This window comes from Phodopus roborovskii, unplaced genomic scaffold, assembly GCF_943737965.1.
Source record: "Phodopus roborovskii unplaced genomic scaffold, PHOROB, whole genome shotgun sequence".
Taxonomy (NCBI): domain Eukaryota; kingdom Metazoa; phylum Chordata; class Mammalia; order Rodentia; family Cricetidae; genus Phodopus; species Phodopus roborovskii.
Genome location: NW_026126459.1, coordinates 17,192,337 through 17,214,275, shown reverse-complemented (window position 1 = coordinate 17,214,275; position 21,939 = coordinate 17,192,337). Strand labels below are relative to the sequence as shown.

Here is a 21,939-nt window from a genome sequence, read left to right as displayed (position 1 = left end):
TATGTCTTTGCATGTGTACGGAAGTCAGCCACAACTGGGGAATGTAGTTCTCTCTTTCTACCAAATAGGTGCTAAGGATCAGGCTTGGCAGCAAATACCTTTGCCCATCTTGCCAGCCCAATTGTGTTACTTTTAGAAACAGAAACTGAAGTCTTCAAAGATGTTCTGATTCTCAAGCTTTTGGAATGTAGGACCCTCATATGTGCTGAAGGAAGCCCATCTATGGTGAGAGATCACCTTGCAGACTCCCAAAGGAGGTGCCCCTCTCTTCTCGAGTCCATATTGAAAAGTGTCTTTCACCTGCTGAGATGCCTTCTTCCCCCTTGCAGTCAGATTCTCAAGAGCAGCAAAATGTCCTTGAGGCAGGAGAAGGCAGTTTGTGGCCAGGTGGTGGTGGTGGTGTATGCCTTTAATCCCAGCACTAGGAAGGCAGAAGCAGGTGGTTCTCTGTGAGTTCAAGGCCAGCCTGTTCTACAGAGCAAGTTCCAGTATCCAGGATAGGCTCCAAAGCTACACAGAAAAACCCTGTCTTGAAAAGCCAAACAAACCACCACAACCAAAAACCCAGCTTGAAAAAATGCCTCACAGAAGCTTGAGAGATTGCTCAGTCAGTAGTTAACATCCCTTGTTGCTCTGAGGGAATTGTAACATATAATGTCTATGAGAAAGGAATAACTGCAAACAAGAACAGGGCGCCACAAAAGAAGAGTCTTCATAAACAACAGAGGGCTTACAGAGATAAAGGTATGCATTATTCTGCAATGGGAACTCCAAATGCTTAATTTGGGGATCCTGTGCTTAGTTTGATAAATTGCATTTTCAAATTGGGAAGAAATACATGAGAGAAGAAATGGACCACTGTTCACAAGAACTCTTAGAAGGTACACCACAGTAAATCTCTTAGAAAGTAAAATATAAGCAAACAGAAATGTATAGTGGGAGCATAATAAGAAAATTGAAGTATGGCCCCAAGATCCATCATCTAAATAAAGGGAAATGGAGGAATGAATGTTGGCAAAGATATTATTCCAGAAACATGTGTTAACAGGAGGATATGGATTCACAGATTAAAAGGCCCACAAGGTGTCATGTACCTTGCTTGGAAATAGGCTCAAATCAGCATGTATCTTCAGAAAACACTAGAATACTGTGAACATGGAATATATACTGGGAACGTGGAGCGATTACCAGGAACACTGAGTGTCCTACAGACTTTCAAAGATTGGGGGAAGAGGTTTCCTGTAGAAAGCCAAGGATCAGAATAACAACATAGGAAGCTAGGAGATAGTGGGATACCTTCAGAATTCTAAGGAGAACTCAGTTTGGACATAGCAGTAAATATAAGTATAATTTGAGGTTAAAGACAAAGGGGGTCAGCGAGATGAATTAAGAAAGGTGCTTGCAGCTGGGTGTTGGTGACGCAAGTCTTTAATCCCAGTACTTGGGAGGCAGAGGCAGCTGGATCTCTGTAAGTTCGAAACCAGCCTCATCTGCAAGAGCAAGTTCCAGTACTGTCTGGAAAAGCAAAACAAAACAAAAATTGCTTGCTGCCAAGTGAAAGACTTGAGTTTGATCCTAAGTTAGGATCCATGTGGTGGGAGGAAAGAACCTAAAGACTATCCTCTAACCCACATACAACATGTGCCATCACACACACACACACACACACACCTTCACAGATAAGTAACTATAATGTTGAAAAGAAATAAAGGAATGTTTAGATATACACAGTTTTACCAAGTTTTTCTGATTTCCATGGGATGGGGCAGATGACAGAGTGCATGAGGAGGGAGGGAATGGAAACAGAATGTCAATGCTCTCTGGAGAAGTGGAGGTCACTGCTAAGGAGTTAGCTAAGAGGCAAACAGACCTTCATGTGGGAAAGATGGAAATTGGGAACACAATTTTCCACAGCAAGACTTTTCTGATTGTTTGCTTTTTAAAAACATGATTTTACATTTGAAAAGGAGAGGCTAGAGGATAGCAGATAGAGTCCAGGATAGAGGATGCATTGGGTGAACTGAAACTGTCAGTGTGATAAGTCCTCTAGACTGCACAGAACCCATACATGGTCCACATCTGGTCGGAGCTCATCAGCTTCAGAGCTTCCCCAGGAGTTTGTGTTGGTGTATGGGCCATAGTGGAATCATTCTTTTGTAACAGTAATTAAGCTAGATTTGGGCAACTTTTATTATTGACAAGGGAGTTACACATTTACAAAAACAGTAATGTTTCTCCTTCTACTAAAGGACTGTAAGAATATAGGACAGCTAGAGCTGGGGAGACCAGTTGATCCGTAAAGAAACCCACATAAAAGTTTTGGATCACCAGCACCCACATAAAAGGTGGGTACAGTAGCATGATCTGTAACCTATCAGTGCTGGATTGGGGTTAGAGCTGGGGCATAGGTGGACATCTGGAACTCATTCATTGACCGACCAGTCAACCTAGGTGAGCCAATGAGTTCCACAGTGAGAGACCTTGTCTCAAAAATAGGACAAAGGGCAATCAAGGAAGACACTTGACATCAACTTCTGGCCTACACACACACACACACACACACACAGCTACACGACACATGCGTATACCACACATTTGCACACACACACCAAAGGGAGGCAATGAATATGAATGAGAACACTTAACTGGTGAAGGATTTAATAGTTTCTTGGCACACAGACATACATACACAGAGGAAAATATAAAGAAAATAGAAGACGTTTTAAGTCCCAGAATAGAAAATGTAGTTTTAGTGGCAAGAACCTGAACTAATTGCTTTTATGAGATCATAAATGTGTTTTGATTTGGGGGAATGCCATGCTATTGAACTATTTTATTGTGGCGATGATGCCTCGAAGGATTTTGAAAATGCCGAATGAATTTTTCAGTGTTACAGTCTTGGGGCTGCTGTACACACTTCAGTGACTAGCTTCCTAATGCACAATGAGATTGTATTCATGTTTTATTTTATAATGATTTTTAAAGGAGACACACTAAAGCTCTGAAGAGGGAGAACAATGTAGAAATGAAGAAAACATTAAAGCTACATAAAGAAAACAGGGTAAATTGCCTATGGACCAAGAACAGCTCTTACGTGTCCTCACTTGGCAGCTTATCAGCCCTTTGCAGCCTTTCAGCTAACAGATACTGACTGACCACTGTGCGTAGGTGCTTGTTACCCACCATATCAGTGAGCAAGTCAGATCAAACTATTGCCTTTGTGAGCTTATCATCCAGTAGGTAAGTTATGTATAGGAGCAGACACTAAACAAAAAGGCTACCCAACTTGCCTCCTGCGTCATATGTAGATAGGGACTGTATAAGTCAGTAACCCCAGAAAGGTGTAGAACAAAGGTCAGGGAAAGTAGAGGATGCAATTCTCAAGGGGAGGGGGAGGGGCATAGCATGCATATGACAATCTTGTCATTTACTTTAATGCAGGACATCAAAACCAGACTTTGCTCACATTAGGCACATGTTCTGTATTCAGCTACACCCCAAAGTCCTAAAATTATTCCTTGACAAAAATAAATCTGTCAGTTTCTCTGGGAGTTTATTTTGAACCCTAGATTTGGTTTAGGAATAGAGCCCATCCCATCAAGCCTGCAAGCACAGGACCGGGAGTGGAGGAGAGAAATAGGGCATGATTAGTTAGCTAGCGCTAGGATGGCTAGAGTGGTGGCAGGAAGGTGGAGACGTGCATCCCGTCCTTCCCTTAACAAAGGAGGGTGTTTGCTTGTTTATAAAAATCCTTGGTATCCAAGAATGTACAAGTCCTAGCTTTGAGGGGAAAACAAACACCTTGTAAGTAAACTTTGATCCTAAACAAATGGGGCTCCTCCCTGACGGCCTCCTGCTTACAGAGCCATTGTCTGGACATCCTGTGTGTGGTGTCTCACATACACAGAGTTCTCCAGGCACTGGGGAAACCTAAGGGTAAGCCTGACAGTGGATATCCACATCCTTTCCCTTGTGGACTATAATTTGAGAAAATAGGGTTTGGATTTTTATTTGTTTGCTTTTCCAAGACAGTTTCTCTATGTAGCCCTAGCTGTCCTGGAACTCACTCTGTAGACCAGGCTGACCTCAAATTCAGATTCACCAGTCTGTGCCTAAATGTGTGCCCCACCAGTACCCGACAGCAAAAACCTACCTTTTGAGAGTGTTGGGAGTAAATGGTGGTTAGACAGACATCTCCCCTTGTTATTCCAAGAGCAGAATCCAGTGCCCTTGACTGTCCTGCTGCCTGGTCTTTGTCCCAGGCAGGATGAGCTCTCAGAAGCTATGCATACATCCCAGCGAGGGGTAAACACCACATCCTCTAGGCTGGGCTGCCGCTTTTGAAGTGTGGTGATCCACCATTGGTGCCAACTGGAGGAGCCCATTGTTTTACAATGGTGAGACCTGAGAAGCCTGCTGATAAGGCTTGGGACCCTGGTGTGAAAATGACCCTTTGAACTGGGAAGAGTCCTCAGATAAGCAAGCCACAGCATTGTTGTCATAGGCCACATTTTATTGGAGCTCTTAACAGAGCAAGGCATGCAAATAATGGCATTCCAGGCCTGCCTGCACAGACTTATTTTAAGGATGCCCAAATCCAAAAAGGCCTTTGGGAAAATAGTCCTACATTAGAGGAATAAAATTATATATATATATATTTTTAATCCATTATGCCAGAAAGAAAATGCAAATGCAGTGCATTTATAGGCTTTCTTTTTTTCTCAAGAAAATGTTATGCTTTCTGCTTTGAAATTATCTTGATTATTTTCCACAGCAAATGACATGGGTGACTTGTTAGAAGGAGCCACTGGGAGGAAGGGAAGAGGTCTAACAATAAATGGAAATATTTTCCAAGTTGGCATTTCAGTTATAAGTGTTCTGTATCTTGGAGAGTCTCAGATTGCACATCCGTCACTCAGCCTTTGTCCACTGCCTGTTATGCTCAAGCTGCTGAGCCGGTGTTGAGATGAGACAGCAAGCACAGCACACTGGTACTGTCCTCAGAGTCAGTCTCCTACCGGAATGCATCCACAGTCAGCACACACTTTAATATGAAGAAGGAATACAACAGGGTTGGGGGTGGGGTGGGTCATGGCAGGGGGTGCTGGACCATTTAGATGGCACATTCTGCTCGATGTTGGAGTTTCCTGGAACTTTATTGTGAAGTATGTTTTAAATTCAGGGCTTCATTCTTCTCTTTCCCGCAGCCTTTTGGGTGTTGGTGTGCTTTGTGTCCAGGGTGCTTCCCAGCTTTCCCTGTCTGAGCCTAATGCATCTCTAGAGAGTCTCCCACAATAGAATTTTCCATTCCAGACTGAGAAACTGTAGCTGAGATGGAGAATTTAGGGTAAATGCCATCAAACTTTCATTTGGAATTGGAAACTCTCATGACAGAGAGCCAGTGTGGCCTTTCACTGGCTAAACTGGAGCCAGGGCCAGCCACTCTGAGGTGGCTGCACTCCCAGAGAGAAAACGCAGTTGCCTGAGTGGAGCAGTTGGCTTTAGCCAACTCCAGCATGTAGCCCTGGCCTCTATATACCCCTATATACACCTGCTCTCTGTTCTTAGCAACACAGTGTTGGCTAAAGTCATCTCCTGCATGTGCCCTGCCCTCCATTCCTTGGTTTTGTAAAGAATTCAGGAAATTCCTGGACTGCCAGTCTGCAGACCTGAGCAGACCACCTGCCATTTTGTGGATTAGAAGCACAAGTCCAGTTAGTGGCAGAGACAGAACCAGAAGCTAAGGCCAGCCCTTCCCCTCTGCCAGAGAATCAGTTGAGACGGAGGACTACTGTCTCATAAGGACCGGAAGCCACCCTCTCTGTCTGCCGCTTCCCCCTCCCCCCCCCCCATCACTCTTTCCATCTGTTTGAAACCAGGTGATTCTGCCATGTTCCCTGAGTGCTCTGCCCAGAGCAAGTTTCTCTCCAGACGACTGAAGTGCCAGATCAGTGGTTCTCAACCTTCCCAATGCTGCGACCCTTTAAACAGTTCCTCATGATGTGGTGACCTTTAGTTCATGGCTGCTTCATAACTATAATTTTGCTACTGTTATGGACCATAATGTCAATATCTGATGTGCAGCATGACTTATGTGCAACTCCTGTGACCCCCAGGTCGAGAACCACTGCTCTTCTGGGAAAGGAACACTGTCTATGAAGCAGTCCTTTGTCCCTCCTCGTTCTGGGAATGAGTGTGCGCTTTCTGATTCAGTACATGTATAAAACTTGGGCCCAGACCTATAAAGGTTAACCTTAGTGTTGCAGGGGGCGATTTACGACTTTGTCTCAACTTGCTTTTTCTTTTTTTCCCCAACAGTAGCTTGTTTGTGGGAATTACCTTGTGTGTGATGTTCATATCTACTTGACTTTTAAGCCAGATGTTCAAGGTGGTAATAGACAGTGCTCCAATAGAGAAGTACACTGGGCAAAGATTGTTGCCCTGTGCTAAGGTTCACCCTGCCTTTTATCATCTAGATCTCCTATAACCATGGAGGAGATCCCTTACAAAGATGCCACTTCTCTGCTGCGCCCTCCTTCCTCCCCAGAGACATAGTCTCTGTACTTGCATTTTCCACCGTAACCATTAGAACAGATTATTTTCATGGGCTCTTAGAATTGCTTCAGTCGTGATTAAATGAGCTCTCTCTATCATTTTTTTAAAGATTTATTTGCTTATTGTGTATACAGTGTTCTGCCTGAATGTATGCCTGCAGGCCAGAAGAGGGCACCTGATCTCATTACAGATGGTTGTGAGTCATGTGGTTGCTGGGAATTTAACTCAGGACCTCTGGAAGAGCAGGCAATGCTCTTAACCACTAAGCCATCTCTCCAGCCCTCCCTATCATTTCTTTATCCTACAAACTTGTAAAAATTTACGAGTGACAAACTGATGGATTGATTCACATGAGGCTCATCACAGCTCATATCTTGACAGAAACCATGGAAACAGGCACTGTATGTAACCTTAGCCCACTGGGTATCCTCAGATAGGTATAGATTTTGTTCTCTGGCTAAAGAGCACAAGTTAATACTGTCAATTGAGTGATTGAAGCCAGCTATAAGTGTATGTCTAGTCTGGCGCATGACTGACCATAGCCATCTTCTGTTTTCTGTGCATTAAATCAACGCAGATGCTGTGGCTTTGTAAATGTCAGTCACCATCATTTAGGCTGTGCTGTTGGCTCATTGTGGTGCTGCCTTCAAAGACGGCATGGTGGAGATTTGAGGTTAGTTCTTCTAGAAGAGTCTTCCTTCCAGTAATAGGATAATAATAGCTCCAAAATTATTACATGCAATAAAACAAACCAGGCCAAGCAAGAGTATGTCGACTGGTATAAGAAAGGCAGAAGAGATTATAACAGTGAGGAGAGGTAGAATCAGAACCAGATGGACTCATTTGTCAGTGGTCAATTTTAGGGGAACAGCAGTTTGTGCAAGCAGGGGACCTTTTCTATCTTCCATCCAGAGAATATGCCCCAATCCCAGTGAATGGGTGTATCCCGATCCAAAAGGTTCCAGACCTCTTTCCAACTTTTCTCTGTGAGAGTCATGTGTTTTATTGCTTGGTGCTTTGTGTTTATAACTTGATCTGCTCAGTATTTTCTCCAAACACTCCCTGTCCCCCAAATGACAGTGACCTACATGATGTGTGCCCACTTGTCATTAGTGAAGACTCGGCTATGTGTCGATTTGTCATTAATGGAGACACTAATGAATGAAGACTCTGAAGTCAGAGAGAGGCAACACTCGCCTAAAAATGGATGATTTGGTGGCAGTTTCTTGTTTTGTTTTGGTTCTGCTTTGTTTTGTGCTTTGTTTGGTTGGTTAGTTGGTTGGTTTTGGTTTTTCCAGACAGGCTCCTCTATGTAGCAGTCTTGGCTGTTCTGGAACTCGCTTTGTAGACTAGGCTGGCCTTGAACTCACAAAGATCTTCCTGCCTCTGCCTTCTAAGTGCCAGGATTAAGGACATGTGCCACCAGTGCTTGGCTCAAAATGGAGTTTATGCCCAGAGTTGGGGGCACCTGTAGTCCCAGCTCCCTGAGAGGCTGAGGAGGGAAGATTGCTTCAGTTCAGACTGGAGTCTAGGCTATGTAGAAAGAAGGGAAGAGCTAAGCCTTTTTTTTTTTTTTGCCTGTGGAAACATTAACCGAAATACATTAAATATTTTTTTAAGTTGACTGAACTAAAAGCCAAAGGTTTACAAAAAAATGATGCTGGAGGAAAAAAAATGGAGCTTAGTGGAAACTTCAAAGTTAATCAACAGAACTTAGCTTCACATGATGTCTGCGTTTCTAGAAAAGAGGGGTAAAAATAAAATTGAAAGTGCTTTTAGGGGGCTGTCAAAAATGGAACTTTATGCATAAGAAATGTGTTGAAATTGCAGAAGCTGCATAAGTAAAATTAAGCATTGCCTGTCTCTGAATTGGTCGGCTCAGATATTAGATGATAAAGTGGCTCTGATTTCTAAGTCTCTCATTTCAGGGTTTTTTTTTTTTTTTCAAACATTTTGGGAAAGTTCTGAGCATTAAAACTGGGGGAGATGGCTCAGAGGGTAAGAAGCTCTTCCACAGGTCCTGAGTTCAATTCCCAGCAGCCATATGGTGCATTATAGTCATCTGTAATGAGATCTGGTGCCCTCTTCTGGTGCAGGCAGAACACTGTATACATAATAAATAAAATTTTAAAAAAAGTATCATAGGCAACATCAGAAGAGCAGTCTTCCTAATCCTCTAAGGAAAGGTTGCCTTCCACTTGAGAAAGGCATTCATTTTACAGAGATAAGTGAAACTCCTTAGGCCATTTATGTCTGCAGATATGTTTCAGAGGAGGATGAGATTCCTTCATTGATGTGAGGGCTTTGTGAGAAACAGGAAGACGCGCTAGGAACCTGAAAGGATTTTTGCAGGTATCAGTTACAGACAGAAATTCTGCAGATACTCTTGGCTCTTATCCTGCACGTGTTCCACTTTCTTAGAGCTGGTAACGAAAGTTGATGTTGTGTGTAAATCAGGGGTCCCTAAGCCAGTCACAAACTGCACTTGTCTGTGGAGAGTACATGGAGTACAAATGTGTACCTGTGCATCACAACTCAGACTTACTGAGCGCATGGGATACACTGGAGACTTCTATGTTGTATGCTCTCCTATAGCTAGCTCAGAGAGCATCTACTACTGTCTGATCATCAGCAATAAAAACAAAACAAAAAACCTTGATGGGGAGTAGTGGCACATGCCTTTAATCTTAGCATTTGAGAGATAGAGGCAGGCAGATATCTGTGAGTTCCAGGCCAGCCTTGTCTACAGAACAAGTTCCAGAACAGGCTCCAAAAGCTACACAGAGAAACTCTGAAAAAAAAAAAAAAAAAAAAAATCATATCACCTGTCACCTATTAACACTTAGAATTTCTAAAATCCACACTTGATCTTTTTATGAAAGTTTTCTGTTTTGTTTTGTTTTGTTTTCCTTTAATTGAGACAGTCTCATTCTAGCCCAGGCTAGTCTGGAATTTGCCATGTAGCCAAGATTGAGCCAGAACTCAAAATAATCGCCTTGCCTCAGCCTCCTGTTAGATTCCACTCTAGCTCAGTGGCCATTACTTACGGGTGCATGTAGATGGGCCTTCTCTTGAATGTTCAGTGTGGTGACCTCTATTAGATCTGCAGTGTGATATTCTGTTTGGGGGAAATTCCAGGGATTTTTAGTGTGTCTTAATTTCTTTACTACCTAACACTCCAAAGAACCAATTTTCTTGTGTAAACCAGTGTGAGGAAGTCTGAACTTGCTCACCCCAGGTGGGAGTAACTGAGCCAGGGCGTCCCTAGATAAGTAACAGGTGTGAGGTATTGCCAGCAGGCCCTTCTCTTTGACAGCTGAATTGAGCCATAAAAGTTGGGAATGGTTTCTGCAGGAGTTTCTGCAGGAGTCCAGGTATAGATTGTTAATCCTGGGCTTAAAATGTGCTGATCTCACATGGGGCTGTTTATAATGAATTTTTATTGTGTCTCTTATCTTTGGCCTAGGTGAAAATGTTCAGATTGCCCTGTAAGTCAAAATTAATATAGCTTACCATTATCCACGGATTTAACCTCTTCTGTTTGCTTTTGAGTAGAATCAAAGTTCATCATGATCATATGTTTCAATTTATGTTTTAAAATACTACAAGATGGCTAGTCCCAGGGATGAGAATTCTTCCAAACGTCTTAATTTCAGTGTAACTGCGAAGTCTGCACGGTCGTCTTCTAAACTGGATTTTGCTTCAGAAAAGCAAAGCAAAGCAACATGTGGTTTGTGTGTCTGCTACCCTCCTTAGCCTGGCTTGCATTAGGAAGCTGTGGGAGCTAAAATCAGAAAGCTCTCTACAGAAAAGCCTTGCAGGCAAGGAAGGACACGCAGTGAGAGAGATTGCTGAATCCTTCCAGGAAAGCACAGTCCAGTCTAAAGTGTGGGTCCTTGGTAGTTGGGAGTAGAGAAAAGGAAAAGAAATAATTTTTAAAAAGTCACACCTAGGTAGTACCACAGTTGAGTAGATCCCAGATTTCCCCTCTGAGAACCATCTTAAAAACAAACAAACAAAAAAAAAAAAAAAAAATCCATCTTAAAAGGAAAAGAAAAATGAAAACCCTAACTGTCCATGATTCCTAGGCCTTCCTCTACATTAACTACTGATCCTCAACCACTCTGGAAAAATAAAAATAGGGGCTGGTGTGATTGCTCGGTGGTTAGAGTACTGGCTGCTCCTCCAGAGGACCCAGGTTTGATTCTTAGCATCTACGTGGTGGTTCATTTTTGAGTGATAGGTCCATCTGAAGAGGCTGTTTAACCGTATAGAACCTTTCCAAAAAACAAAACAAAAAAACCAATCAAGTCACTTTACATCCTAAGATGCAGTATGGCATGTACATAAAAACTATCCTATACACCACACTCAATTGCTCCATACTCTCCGGCACACTCTCCCCAAAAGTAGAAGGCTGGTGGGGTAGCTCAGTGGTTGGATCACTTGCCTAGCACACAGAAAGTCTAGATCATACTCCAATGTAACACCCCACACTCACACAAGGCAATGCATTTCAAACATTCCTGGGATCCTATTAGATCCTACTGGAAGAAGACTAAAAGCCTCAGAAATGATTGGTCATAGCAATATGGCACATTCTGTCAGCAACGTTGTGGTCAGTCTTAAGCAGCCACTAGAGTTTATGGGGAAGGCAGTGGATTCTCCATGAGTCTACGATCCCAGTCTTTGCTGATCTGTTGGGCAGCTTGTGGGCAGAACTGCCTGTAGGCACTGCCAGACAGATTATTGAGACTGTTGCTGTGTTGCTGCTTTATTCCCCTTCCTTTTTATTGTCACAACTGAAGAACTGTAGTTGTTTTCCTGGGATTTTTTTTTTTTTTAAAGAATTATAGTCCTATGACTTGAACTCTAATCAATTTTATCTGACAAGTTTGTAAATGACTGCATTATTTCAGTGTCTTTGGCTTTCAGGAGGTCATGTGAGGTAGCAGAATGGGTTATACAGACAGAGTCTCAATGGAACAGATCTTGAGGTCTGTCCCTTGTTCTACATCATCTGCCTTTGCATTGAGGAGGTGATGGGTGAGCCACTGGCGACATGCAAGAGTGATATCTCAGTGTGAACATAGGACACACTGACACTGGCTGTCACTAAGAGGCAACAGAACATCTGCCATGCAGAGATCTCAATAAGCCAGTTGTGTTGTGTTTGAATAATCAGATGTGTGTCTTCAGAGATTGGAATGGCAGAGTCACCTTCAGAAATTCAAGGAATCTCCACTGTCAGGGAGGCATTCCTAGTGTTATTTGCCTTTGAGCTACACAAATGTTTGGTTCTGCAGGTCAGCAAAGTAATATATCACCAGTGAGCCCTAAAGGAGGCTGACAGTCATTGCTTTATTGTTGACTGAAGGAGCCAGGCATTCAGATGTCTAGAATATTCTTCTATGTTCTAGTGCTGCTGCTAATGGAAAAGTTAGGGAAGGCAAAACATTTTACTTAGCCATTTATCAGTTCTGCTGTGCGGGGGCCCATGACTTTTCCCAGTGTCTTGGGGGCAGAGGCGGGCAGATCTCGTGAGTTTGAGGCCAGCCAGGTCTACATTGTGAACTCTGGTCCCACCAGAGGTATATAACACACTGTCTTGAAAAACAAAATCTGCTTTAGAAATAAAACACAGTAGCTCAAGAGGATATGAGAGTCAGATTTTGTTTTGTTTGTTTTCAAGACAGGATCTCTCTGTGCAGCCTTGACTGGCCTGGAACTCACTCTGTAGACCAGACTTGCCTCAAATTTACGGAGATCCACCTGTCTCTGCCTCCTAAGTGCTGGGATTAACGCTATGCACCACCATTGCCTGACTAAGACTTAAATTTTTAACCTAGGCTTCTCTACTAACTAACCAATACATTTGAGTGACATTTCTCCCTTTACTTATTTGTAAAATGTGGAAAGTAAGATCCCCTTACATTGTTACAGGACTGACTGACTGCGTAGGATATAGCTGCTCCATGAGGGGAAGCTCCAGTATGAGTAATGAGAGATCCATTTGACACTTGGGTTCTTGCTCAGTCTATCACTAAGATAGTGACCCCACATGATAAGCCCAGAATAACTCCACTTCTAATACATGTTTGATGCCCCATATTATGCTTAGTCTACCATGGCCTCTAAGTCACAAACCATTCCCTGAAAGGAAAACCCTGTGCCAGGTCCTCAAGGCTCACCATAAGGAAAAACTCCTTCTCTACAAAGGGTGTGAATGATGGCTGAAGTTCCAGGTCAGCCAAGACACCCAACAAAAAGCATCTCCACACTGAACATCATTCACATGCACAGCCATCATTCCTTCTCAGAGCCCCTTCTCTTTCTCCACCGACACCTTCCACCCTGCCCAGTGGTCATGCTTTGCCGCCTCTAAGTAGGCTCACTTCAGCTTTACTGTGTGAAGCCCTGTGAGACTGTTACTGGTCTACTGTGGCTTTGCATCTCCCTGTTGCATCTGGAAAAATGAGTTCTCAGTGTAACCCGTACCCAGCTGCTAGTGGTCTGTCTACTCGTATCTTAAAGTCTTGCATCTCAAGCAGAGGCAAAGGGTGTTGGATTAATCAGTTGCACACCCTGACTCAGGATGTGGAACTCTTGCAGCCTTCTGGGAAAGAGTCCACCCTGCTGCCTGGCTTCTGCCCCTCACCTAAAGTAGCCATGTTAGCAGGTCTCCTTGCCATTGCATCTTCACTGAGCACTGGGAGCTCTCCCAGAACAAGACACTGTGACACACACCACATGTGCACACACCAAAAACTTCTACATTGTAATTGACTTAGATTATTTATTTGTTTGTTTGTTTATAGTGTCTGTGAAGGTCAGAGGACAGCTCTATTCTCTCAAGCTCCATCTTTCCTGTTACCTTATAGAATCCAAGGACTGATTGCAGATTGTCAGCCCTAATGAGTGCAATAATCTTGCTGGCCCAACTTTTTCTCTTCCTCCTCCTCTCCCCTTCTGCTTCCTTCTTCTTCCTCTTCCTCTCCCTCCCCTTCCTCCTCCTCTTCTTCCCCTTTCTCCTCTTCATCCCCCCCTTCTCCTGCTCCTCCACCTTTTCCTCCCCCTCCTCTTTTGGTGCCAGAGACTGAACCCAGTGTCTCACACATATTAAGCAGGATCTCCATCAGTGAACCGCACCCCAGCACTCACTTTTTTTGAAAAGTCCAAGTGCAAGTAGAGACTAGCAGGTATACTAAGGTTTATATGAATACTTAGTGTGCAGGTCCCACATCAGTCTGTGGAGGAATCACCGGAACAGGACAAGTCATTCCCACTCAGCAACTACTAATGTGTGCCAGCCAGCACATCTGGGGGACCAAGTGAGAGGCCATCAAACCAAAGCAACAGGACCTTGCAGAATTCTAATGCCAACTTAGTGTTGAGGAAACTGATGGTCCAGATGAACATAGGGAGAAAGGAAATGCTGAAATAATTTGGGCGAAGACAATGACTTATCTAGATGAACTTAATGTGATCCCAGAGCATCAGGACACAGCCACAGCTCCTAAATTAGTCTCCACTGCAAGGTCGCCCCTTATGCTCCCACTGTTGCAGAAAGGGCCTTGACATCTCAGATAAGGTAAAGAACTGGGATAGAATGCTCAGCTCACCTTGTCCTTCTTAGCAGGACGCTTCTAGCTGCTTGAAAAAAATTCTTTGCTGATGCCCATCTGAAAATACCTTGGTTAGTTAAGGCATTCAGTCACAATGTTCAAAACGGCCTGCCGGGTTTTCGACTTTCTTAGCTGGTGGGGAGATGAAATAGCAAACACAAAAACAGATGATGCAGGAAACTGTTCTGAACAAGTAGTGCATGACATAAGGCTGCAAGCATTCTGTAAACTAAAATTTGTCATGAAGCGCCATTACTTTGGTATTTCACTTAAATGTAGCTGGATGGCAGACTAGACCAACCACCACTAACACCACTACTACACACACACACACACACACACACACCAGTGCTGTTTTGGCCTCTGCTGTGGGGACTCAGTTGGGTAGGTCATCTTCATGGACTTTGTTGACTTGAGGATGGTGGGCCAATCTCTTAAATGGTGATGGGCTGGAGCTCTTTACCCTATGATATGTAAACATTATAATTCATTTTATTGTATGTATATGAGTATTTTACCTGCATGTGTATGTGCACTGTACACATATCTGGTGCCCTTGGATATCATAAGAGGTGGGAAGAGCTCATGGATCCAGAATTACAGGTGGTCGATAGATGCCACATGGGTGCTGGAAACAGACTCTGAGTCCTCTGCAAGAACAGTCAGGGCTCTTAATCACTGAGCTATTAAAATATAATGCTGTATTATATTTTAAAGGACTTGTTTTATTTTGTTGTTTGTTGTCTTTTGAGACAGGGTTTCTCTGTATATAGTCCTGGCTGTCCTGGAACTTACTCTGTAGACCAGGCTGGCCTCCAACTTATAAAGATCTGCCCACCTCTGCCTCCCAAGTGCCCTGCAATGGATGCACACCTGGGTCTGCCTCTGGCCTCACTTTCTAGTACCTCTGACTACCCAGGCTGTGTGTTGCCCCTGTGCCTTTGGTGGTTTAACGTGGTCCAAAGCTATTCTTACTTCAGTGCCCCTCAACTGAGCACCCTGACCGGCAGTGTCCCAGTGACCTCTCTTGATGTCTTGCTTATTTTATAAATATAATCTTAAAATGGTAGTTTCAAGCCAGGAGGTGGTGGTGCTTGCCTTTGATCCTAGCACTGGGGAGGCAGAGGCAGGCAGGTCTCTGGGTTCGAGGCCAGCCTGGTCTACAGATCAAGTTCCAGGACAACTAGGGCTGTTACAAACAAACACAAACAAACAAACAAACATGGTAGTTTCAAGTGGGTCTTCCCTCCCCTAAGAAGGATGTCAGCACTATCTCAATATTTTGCTGTGTGCACTGTAAGTTCGCAGTTAAACACTGTGATCATGATGCCTAAATATATCTTGGATAATGTGCTAGGCTACATCCCCTTCAGTACTTCTTAGAAGGTTTCTCCTTAATCTCGTCACATGGTAGTAGTTTCTTAGCATCGAAGTGTAAAGATGTTTGTAATAAGCCCAGACCCTGCAAAGCTGAGACAGATGGAGGTCAGAATCTCAGTGAGGTGACTTTCTCAATTACGCTGGACACAAGTTTGTTTGTTCAGCATGCCTTTGGGTGTGAAAAGAAGTTTCCGAGAGTAGTTGGGAGCAAAGGGCAGAGCAGGCCAAGGTGGCTGCTGGTTTGCACTAGCTATTACCCAAGCAAACATCAGGTAAGTCATCCAGGTCTGAATTCTTCACTGGCTGTGCTGGTATCTCCCAACAGGAGGCCTCTCAGCACCTCCCTGGTGATAGCGTCATGATCAGCAATCAGACTCTTAGATTAAATAACAATGAGAACAGAAGCCACTAGAGCTGATGGAATGCTGGGAGCGGGCAGCTTGGCATGGACGAAGGTGGGGTTTGTGTGTGCAGGGTGAAGTAGGACGGAGTTCCTCAGAGCTATGCCACTCCTGTCTGTTTCCATGTCAAAAAGAACAAGAAAAAAAGTGGTTTGTGCTCCTCCCCCAGAAGCTTTAAAATTGACCTAACTCAGACTCAGCCATTTTAGAGATGGGACACTCATTATCACAAAGGCTAGCCTTGGAGAAGTTAGCCTCTGGATGACAAACCCCTGTGCACCATGGTACTTTGAAGTGAAGATGGCCCCACTCGGTGGGGTGAGGGTGAGGTGGGGTGGGGTGGGGGTGGTAGCTGGGAGGTTTTGGAGTCGTAAATACAATGGGATGGAGTATAGAAACTGTGGAAGAACAGTGCTCTCTAATCATCATGCTTTAAATATAATCAAAGGGTAAAGAAAGTAATTGGAGACCTTGGGAAGCTGAAACTTATCATAAACCTCCATAAATGCCCCTAACTCCAGAAAAAACCTCGCCACCTGCCTCCCAGCCCTTCCCTGGGGTGGAGCAGGCTCAGCTAATAGGAACGAGAACTTCCAAATGCTCAGTGGTCTCCCAGGCCACAACAGAAACATTTGGTACCAACTTGCAAGGATAGGACAGCTTACTACAGTTATTCCTCCAGCGTCTGTCTGTCTTATTGATCTGGACAAGAATTGTGAGTGAAGCCGGGCAGTGGTGGTGCACACCTTTAAGCCCAGCACTTGGGAGGCAAAGCAGGCGGATCTCTGAGTTCAAGACCTGTTTGGTCTACAGAATGAGTTCAGGATAGACAAGGCTACACAAAGAAACCCTGTCTCAGAAAAGAAAAAAGAAAAGACTTGCGACTGAGTCTACAGATGTATGATGATTTTGGGACTTTGTACATTGTGAAAACCAAATTGCTGCCCTCCACTATGCCCCTGCTGAAGATTAAAACCGTACTTATCAACAGCCTCTCAAAGCTAGGTGAATGAGATGGCGATGGCATAATGAATACTGCAGCCAGTTATCTCTGTTTACTGTTTTAAAAGACTTCTAATCAGAAATGTACTGGTCCTGATCACTGGCATTTCATTCTTAATGCCTTTAAAATGTTTTGAAATTAAGAGAAATACAGCTTTAAATCTAAGAAAAAAGTCTGTGCTTGGCTTTTGTGTGTGCATGCATGCAAGGTGTGCTCACCTGTGCATGACCATTTGGAGGCCAAAAGTTGATGTTGGTTGTCTTACATTTGAGAAAGGGTCTCTCACAGGACCTGGAACTTGTGGTCTCAACCAGACTGGCTGGTTAATGAACCCTGGGATTCGTGTGTCCCTCTCCAATCCCAGCACGGAGGTGCATATGTGCACAACCACAGCTGGCTTTTTACATGTATGCTAGGGATCCCAATTCTGGTCTTCATGCTTGCACAGCAATCACTTTTACCCAGTGAGGCACCTCCCCAACCCAGGGAAGTGTTTTGCAAAAGAGACCTCAAGGTCACTGTAGGCAGCTGGCACCAAGGTTTCCTTATAGCCTGTACTTTATCTCTTTCTACCAGACTCGATACACTGGCATTTGACAAAATACTAGCTTTTTGTTCCCCTGACCTTGTCACATTTATTCTCCTAAAACAACCCCATACACAGGACAATGGCTTAAGGTTAGAAATGGTGTTACTTGGATAAGGGTATGGACCTAAAAAGAAAACTGAGAATCGTTTATTCACTTAACCCAGGCTCACTGCAATGCTCTGATATGTGCAAGGCACAATGCTGTTTCTACAGGACAGAAGACAATAGTGCCGTGACCAAACAGGCACCCAGTGCCAGTTGGTGCTAAGTGATGTGAGGCCAAAGGAGAGGGTGATGCTTAGAGTTAAGTGGGAAAGAAACCCTTGGGGTGGAGGAAGCTAAGCCCTGAGAATTTCTTAGTTTCCTTTCTCAGCCCCCTAAAGTGTGATCTTCAAGTAACTGAATTGTCTACCTCCCTGAAACAAAAGGATGCCGGCTGGGGGTACGCCCTCTATCTGCATAGATTCACTGTTGACAATGGTGATGCTTTCAGACCAGGCGAAAAGTCTGTTTCATTCAGATTGAAAGTCAGTAGGAAGTTTCTCACTGTCCCCAAACTGCCTCACTGGCAGAAACACAATAGACAGTTGACAGTACCTGTTGGAAATGTGGCAAAAGGTATTTACAAGTAGTCACCTTGGAACACCCCCTCAGTGGCTACATTTAATACCGATAAGCCTCACAGGATGTGGTGGGAGTATTTGTGTCAACATTCAGTGTGAAGCTAGCCCCCTTCAGAGAAAGGCTGTTTATGGGGTGGGGGAACAGGCCAGTTTAGAGTGTGATGTAAATCAATAACCAGTTGGACATATGTTCTGTGGATGCCATTGGCTGATGTCTTCCCTGAGAAGCTCAAACAGAATGAAGTAGGGAAAAGGAAATTTGAGAAAGGTGTGGTGACACACTCTGCTAATCCCAGCACTCGGGAGGCCAGACTAGGCTACACAGCAAGCCTGAAGCCAGCATGGGCTGTATGAAAAATACTGTCAAAAATAAAATAAAAACCACACAAGCAAACCAGCAGTCTGACTCAGATAAGGATACTGTGATGATTTTCACAGATCAACCGGGAAAGGTGCATGTATTGGAGATTTTTCCCATGCCCTCAGACCAGATCCTTTTTGTGGGAATGGTCTGGAAATGTTGAAGCCACTTGAATCACAAATAATGATTTGTGATGTCTGAACTAAGTGTTTCCAAACTAATCTAGTAGCAGGACTTTTTGGTCTCTGCCACTTTAAAAAAAGTAGCAGCTTTAAAAAACTCAGCTTGTCCTCGGCTGCCTCGAGCTGCAGCAGAGATAACAGAATTTGGCCACACAATTATTTACTTGAGGGAATCTATTTATGGCAACCCGTGTATTTTTAAATCACGGCTACAATAGGCCATTGTTCTCTATATAAATATATAAATAAATATATGCTGCAAGATCGTCATACCGAGGCTTAAATAGTAGAAACTGTTAGCTCTTACAGTGCGTTTATTTACTAGCATTTTAGGGAGGGTGGAGCACCTATTGTTCGTCACCCCTTCTCATGGCACCACACACACACACACACACACACACACACACACACACCACACCACACCACACCACACCACACCACACCACACCACACCACACCACACACCCCCTAGGAAGGCTGCCGTCCTGATTAAAGCTTGTAGCTCAGGAGACTCTTGGGCTTCTGCTGATAACTAATTACTAATGAACATTACTAATTGTATTGCTTTCTGGGCTCGCTTTGAGCTCCAGGTTTTGCTCCTCTGAGCACTCTCTGCAGACAGCTGAAGCCAAATTCCTCTTTTAGAGCCCCTAAAAATAACAGAGAAATAAGATTAACCTGAACGTGCGTGGGGCCGCTAAAGTGCTTCGTGTGCCTGACTCCTTTGCTTTTGCTGTTATTGACTGCTTAAAAAAAAAAAAATCTCTGCTAAACCGCAGGAATTGCTTTCATTTAAATGCAAGGAAGTCTTAAGCTGGGAGAATTCGTATGTTAATGAACCCTTCGGAGTGAGAACTGGGTTAAACGCACCATTTGCTGGCATTGTTATGGACAGCATGGAGATGATTTGTGTTAGCGGTAGCCTTGTGGGGTTGGGGGTATAGCGCCGTGGCGGAGCGCCTGCCCAGCGTGTGGGGTCCCGAGTTCGAGGCTCAGCACCGCCCCCTCGCACACTGGCCAGCTCCTGTGGCCGCGCGTGCACCTGCAGGCGGGGGAAGTTTACAGAAGCTCTCAGGGGCGTCTGCCGTGCGCCGCTCGCAGTCCTGGGCTGCCGAGGATGGAGTGCGGCTGGCCGTGGTGCTCCCGCTTCTGGGTAACTTTCCTAAGAATGCCGTACGGGCCGGCGGGCGGGCCCCGGTGGACACTTGCCAGGGGACGGTGAACGTGACAGTTCCTGGAAAGCAGGCGGCGCGACGGGCGGCCCCGAGCCGGAAACTACCTGGGGGTGGAGCGCGGAGGGTGCGAGCCTGTGCTCGGGAACCCGGGCGTGGGCGCGAGGCGTGCAGGTGCGCAGCGCTGGCTGGGCGCGAGCGCGGGGCAGGGACAGTGTGGACCGGACCGCGGGGACAGGATCGCGGGCGTGGACGCTGGCCTCCACCGCGCTACCCGGGCGCGGGGTAGACCGGGACGAGGCTCCCCCTTGCGGCCAGAGCCACCGCTGCTGCCTGGGCAAAGGGCCGAACCTGCTCCGGGGGTCTGGATGGCCCCGCCGGTGTGTCCCCGAAGACGGTGACAGCCTTTCTTCTAACCCATCTTGAAAGGCTCACGTTAATCCGTATACGGATAAAACAGGCGGTGTGTGGCGCTTGTTTTCACGACTCTAGTCTTGTCGCATACTTATGGAAGTGTTTTCTCGGGAAACACGTTTCACGAGAGCTGTAAGTTTCACAAAGGGGACGTTGTTCCTGGAGCCAACAGGTGACGGGGTGAAACCCGAGTCTGTGTGTATATTGGAGTCAGGTCTGGCCGCCGTTTCCTTGGGCCGCGCCGAAAATAGAAATTTTTTAAAAACCAGTTAGAGAGTGACGGGAACACTGTTTTGAGAAAATGTGTCCCCCACTGTGGAAAATGATGGTCTGGTAGACATCGCTTTTCGGGATTCGTCACAGGCTACAGCATGCCAGCTTAGAGCTCTCCAGAAGCGTCTCTGGCAAAGCACCATGCCTTGTCATGGGATTTCCTCCTTTTGTTTAGCAGTCTCTTACCGTCCTGGAATGTGTCTATGAGTGAAGTTAGAATGCTGTGGAAGAGGTTCTCATCCCCTCTTGGAAAAAAACTGGATAGTATTTTGGCAACGGTGGCACATAACAGCTGGGAAAATGGGCAAGTTGGGTGGAGGTTTAACCTGGAAAATAGTGGCAAATGCCACCGCTTGCTGGCATGAAGTGATTCTAGTAAAGGAAAATTGCATTAGCAACCTTCTGAAAGCTTTGTTAGGCTTGGGTTCTGGTAACAGTGATTTTTGTCCCTAGTAAGCCACAGACTTGGAGTGTTCTTGGGGTGTGTAAAAACTCTAAAGAAATTATAACGTTGTGTGTGGGTGTTTACTGGGATCAAATTTTGATTCCAATGCTTTTGCTCACTCTGGATTCATTTTAAATTAAGGACGTCATAAATGGAAATGTGCATAAACCGTGGAGCTGTGTAACTTGTGCTTGTGTTTTGAGATTAGAAGCGTGCAGTCTTCCATATTACTGGATTTTTGTTCGGTTACCTTTAGTTGACCTGTATGCTTTAACCTGTTAGAGTAATTTTGAATGAGGAACCTGGAATGACATACTCTGGCCTAGCACTAGGCCTTGCTAACAAACAGATCAACAAAGAAACTGTTCAAGTTTGTGACTCACCAGGTCGCACTTAGCAGTAGGGGACACCTAGGGGAATTTTACCTCAAATCACTGTCTGCTCAGGTAATCAAAAAGTTTCCTAAAGATACTGTACTGCCATGGTAATCTTCACATGGCAGCTGGTGTGGAACTTTATTGGGAAATATTGACAATTAAAGATAGGATCTCAGACTCCATGGAGGCATTGAAACTGTCTTAAAGATTTATTTTATGTGTGTGGGTATTTGCCTGGATGTACATATATGTGCACCACATGCATGCCTGGTGCCATGGATCCCCCAGAACTGGAGATACGGACAGCTGTGAGCTACTATGTGGGTGCTAGGATTTGAACCACGGTCCTCTGGACTCTTAACTAATGAACCATCTCTCCAGCTCCTGGGTAGTTGTTTTTAGATCTGCATAGTTTTTATGTGATGTGGTGGAGTTGGTCCAGGAATATTATGACTGACAGGAGCCAGAGCAGAGCTGACAGGATTAAAACCTGCAGGAATTGACTCCCTTGGACCTGCACTCCCCTTCTGAGCTGCCCT

At 44.8% G+C, this 21,939-nt stretch overlaps 1 protein-coding gene across 3 annotated transcripts in view; it reads left to right on the top strand.

Annotated features, from left to right (window-relative positions):
* Positions 1 to 21,939, top strand: part of Prickle1 (prickle planar cell polarity protein 1) — an 87,978-nt gene that overhangs the window by 49,872 nt on the left and 16,167 nt on the right. Inside the window, exon 1 of one of the 3 annotated variants that reach the window (XM_051189726.1) lies at positions 19,475 to 19,630. The exons of 1 other annotated variant lie outside the window; for it this stretch is intronic. The gene's annotated coding sequence lies outside the window, so the exon portion shown is untranslated. Of the gene's footprint in view, positions 1 to 19,474; positions 19,631 to 19,752; positions 19,873 to 21,939 lie in introns of those variants that run through there. One more of the 3 variants, XM_051189725.1, reaches the window with a different exon arrangement.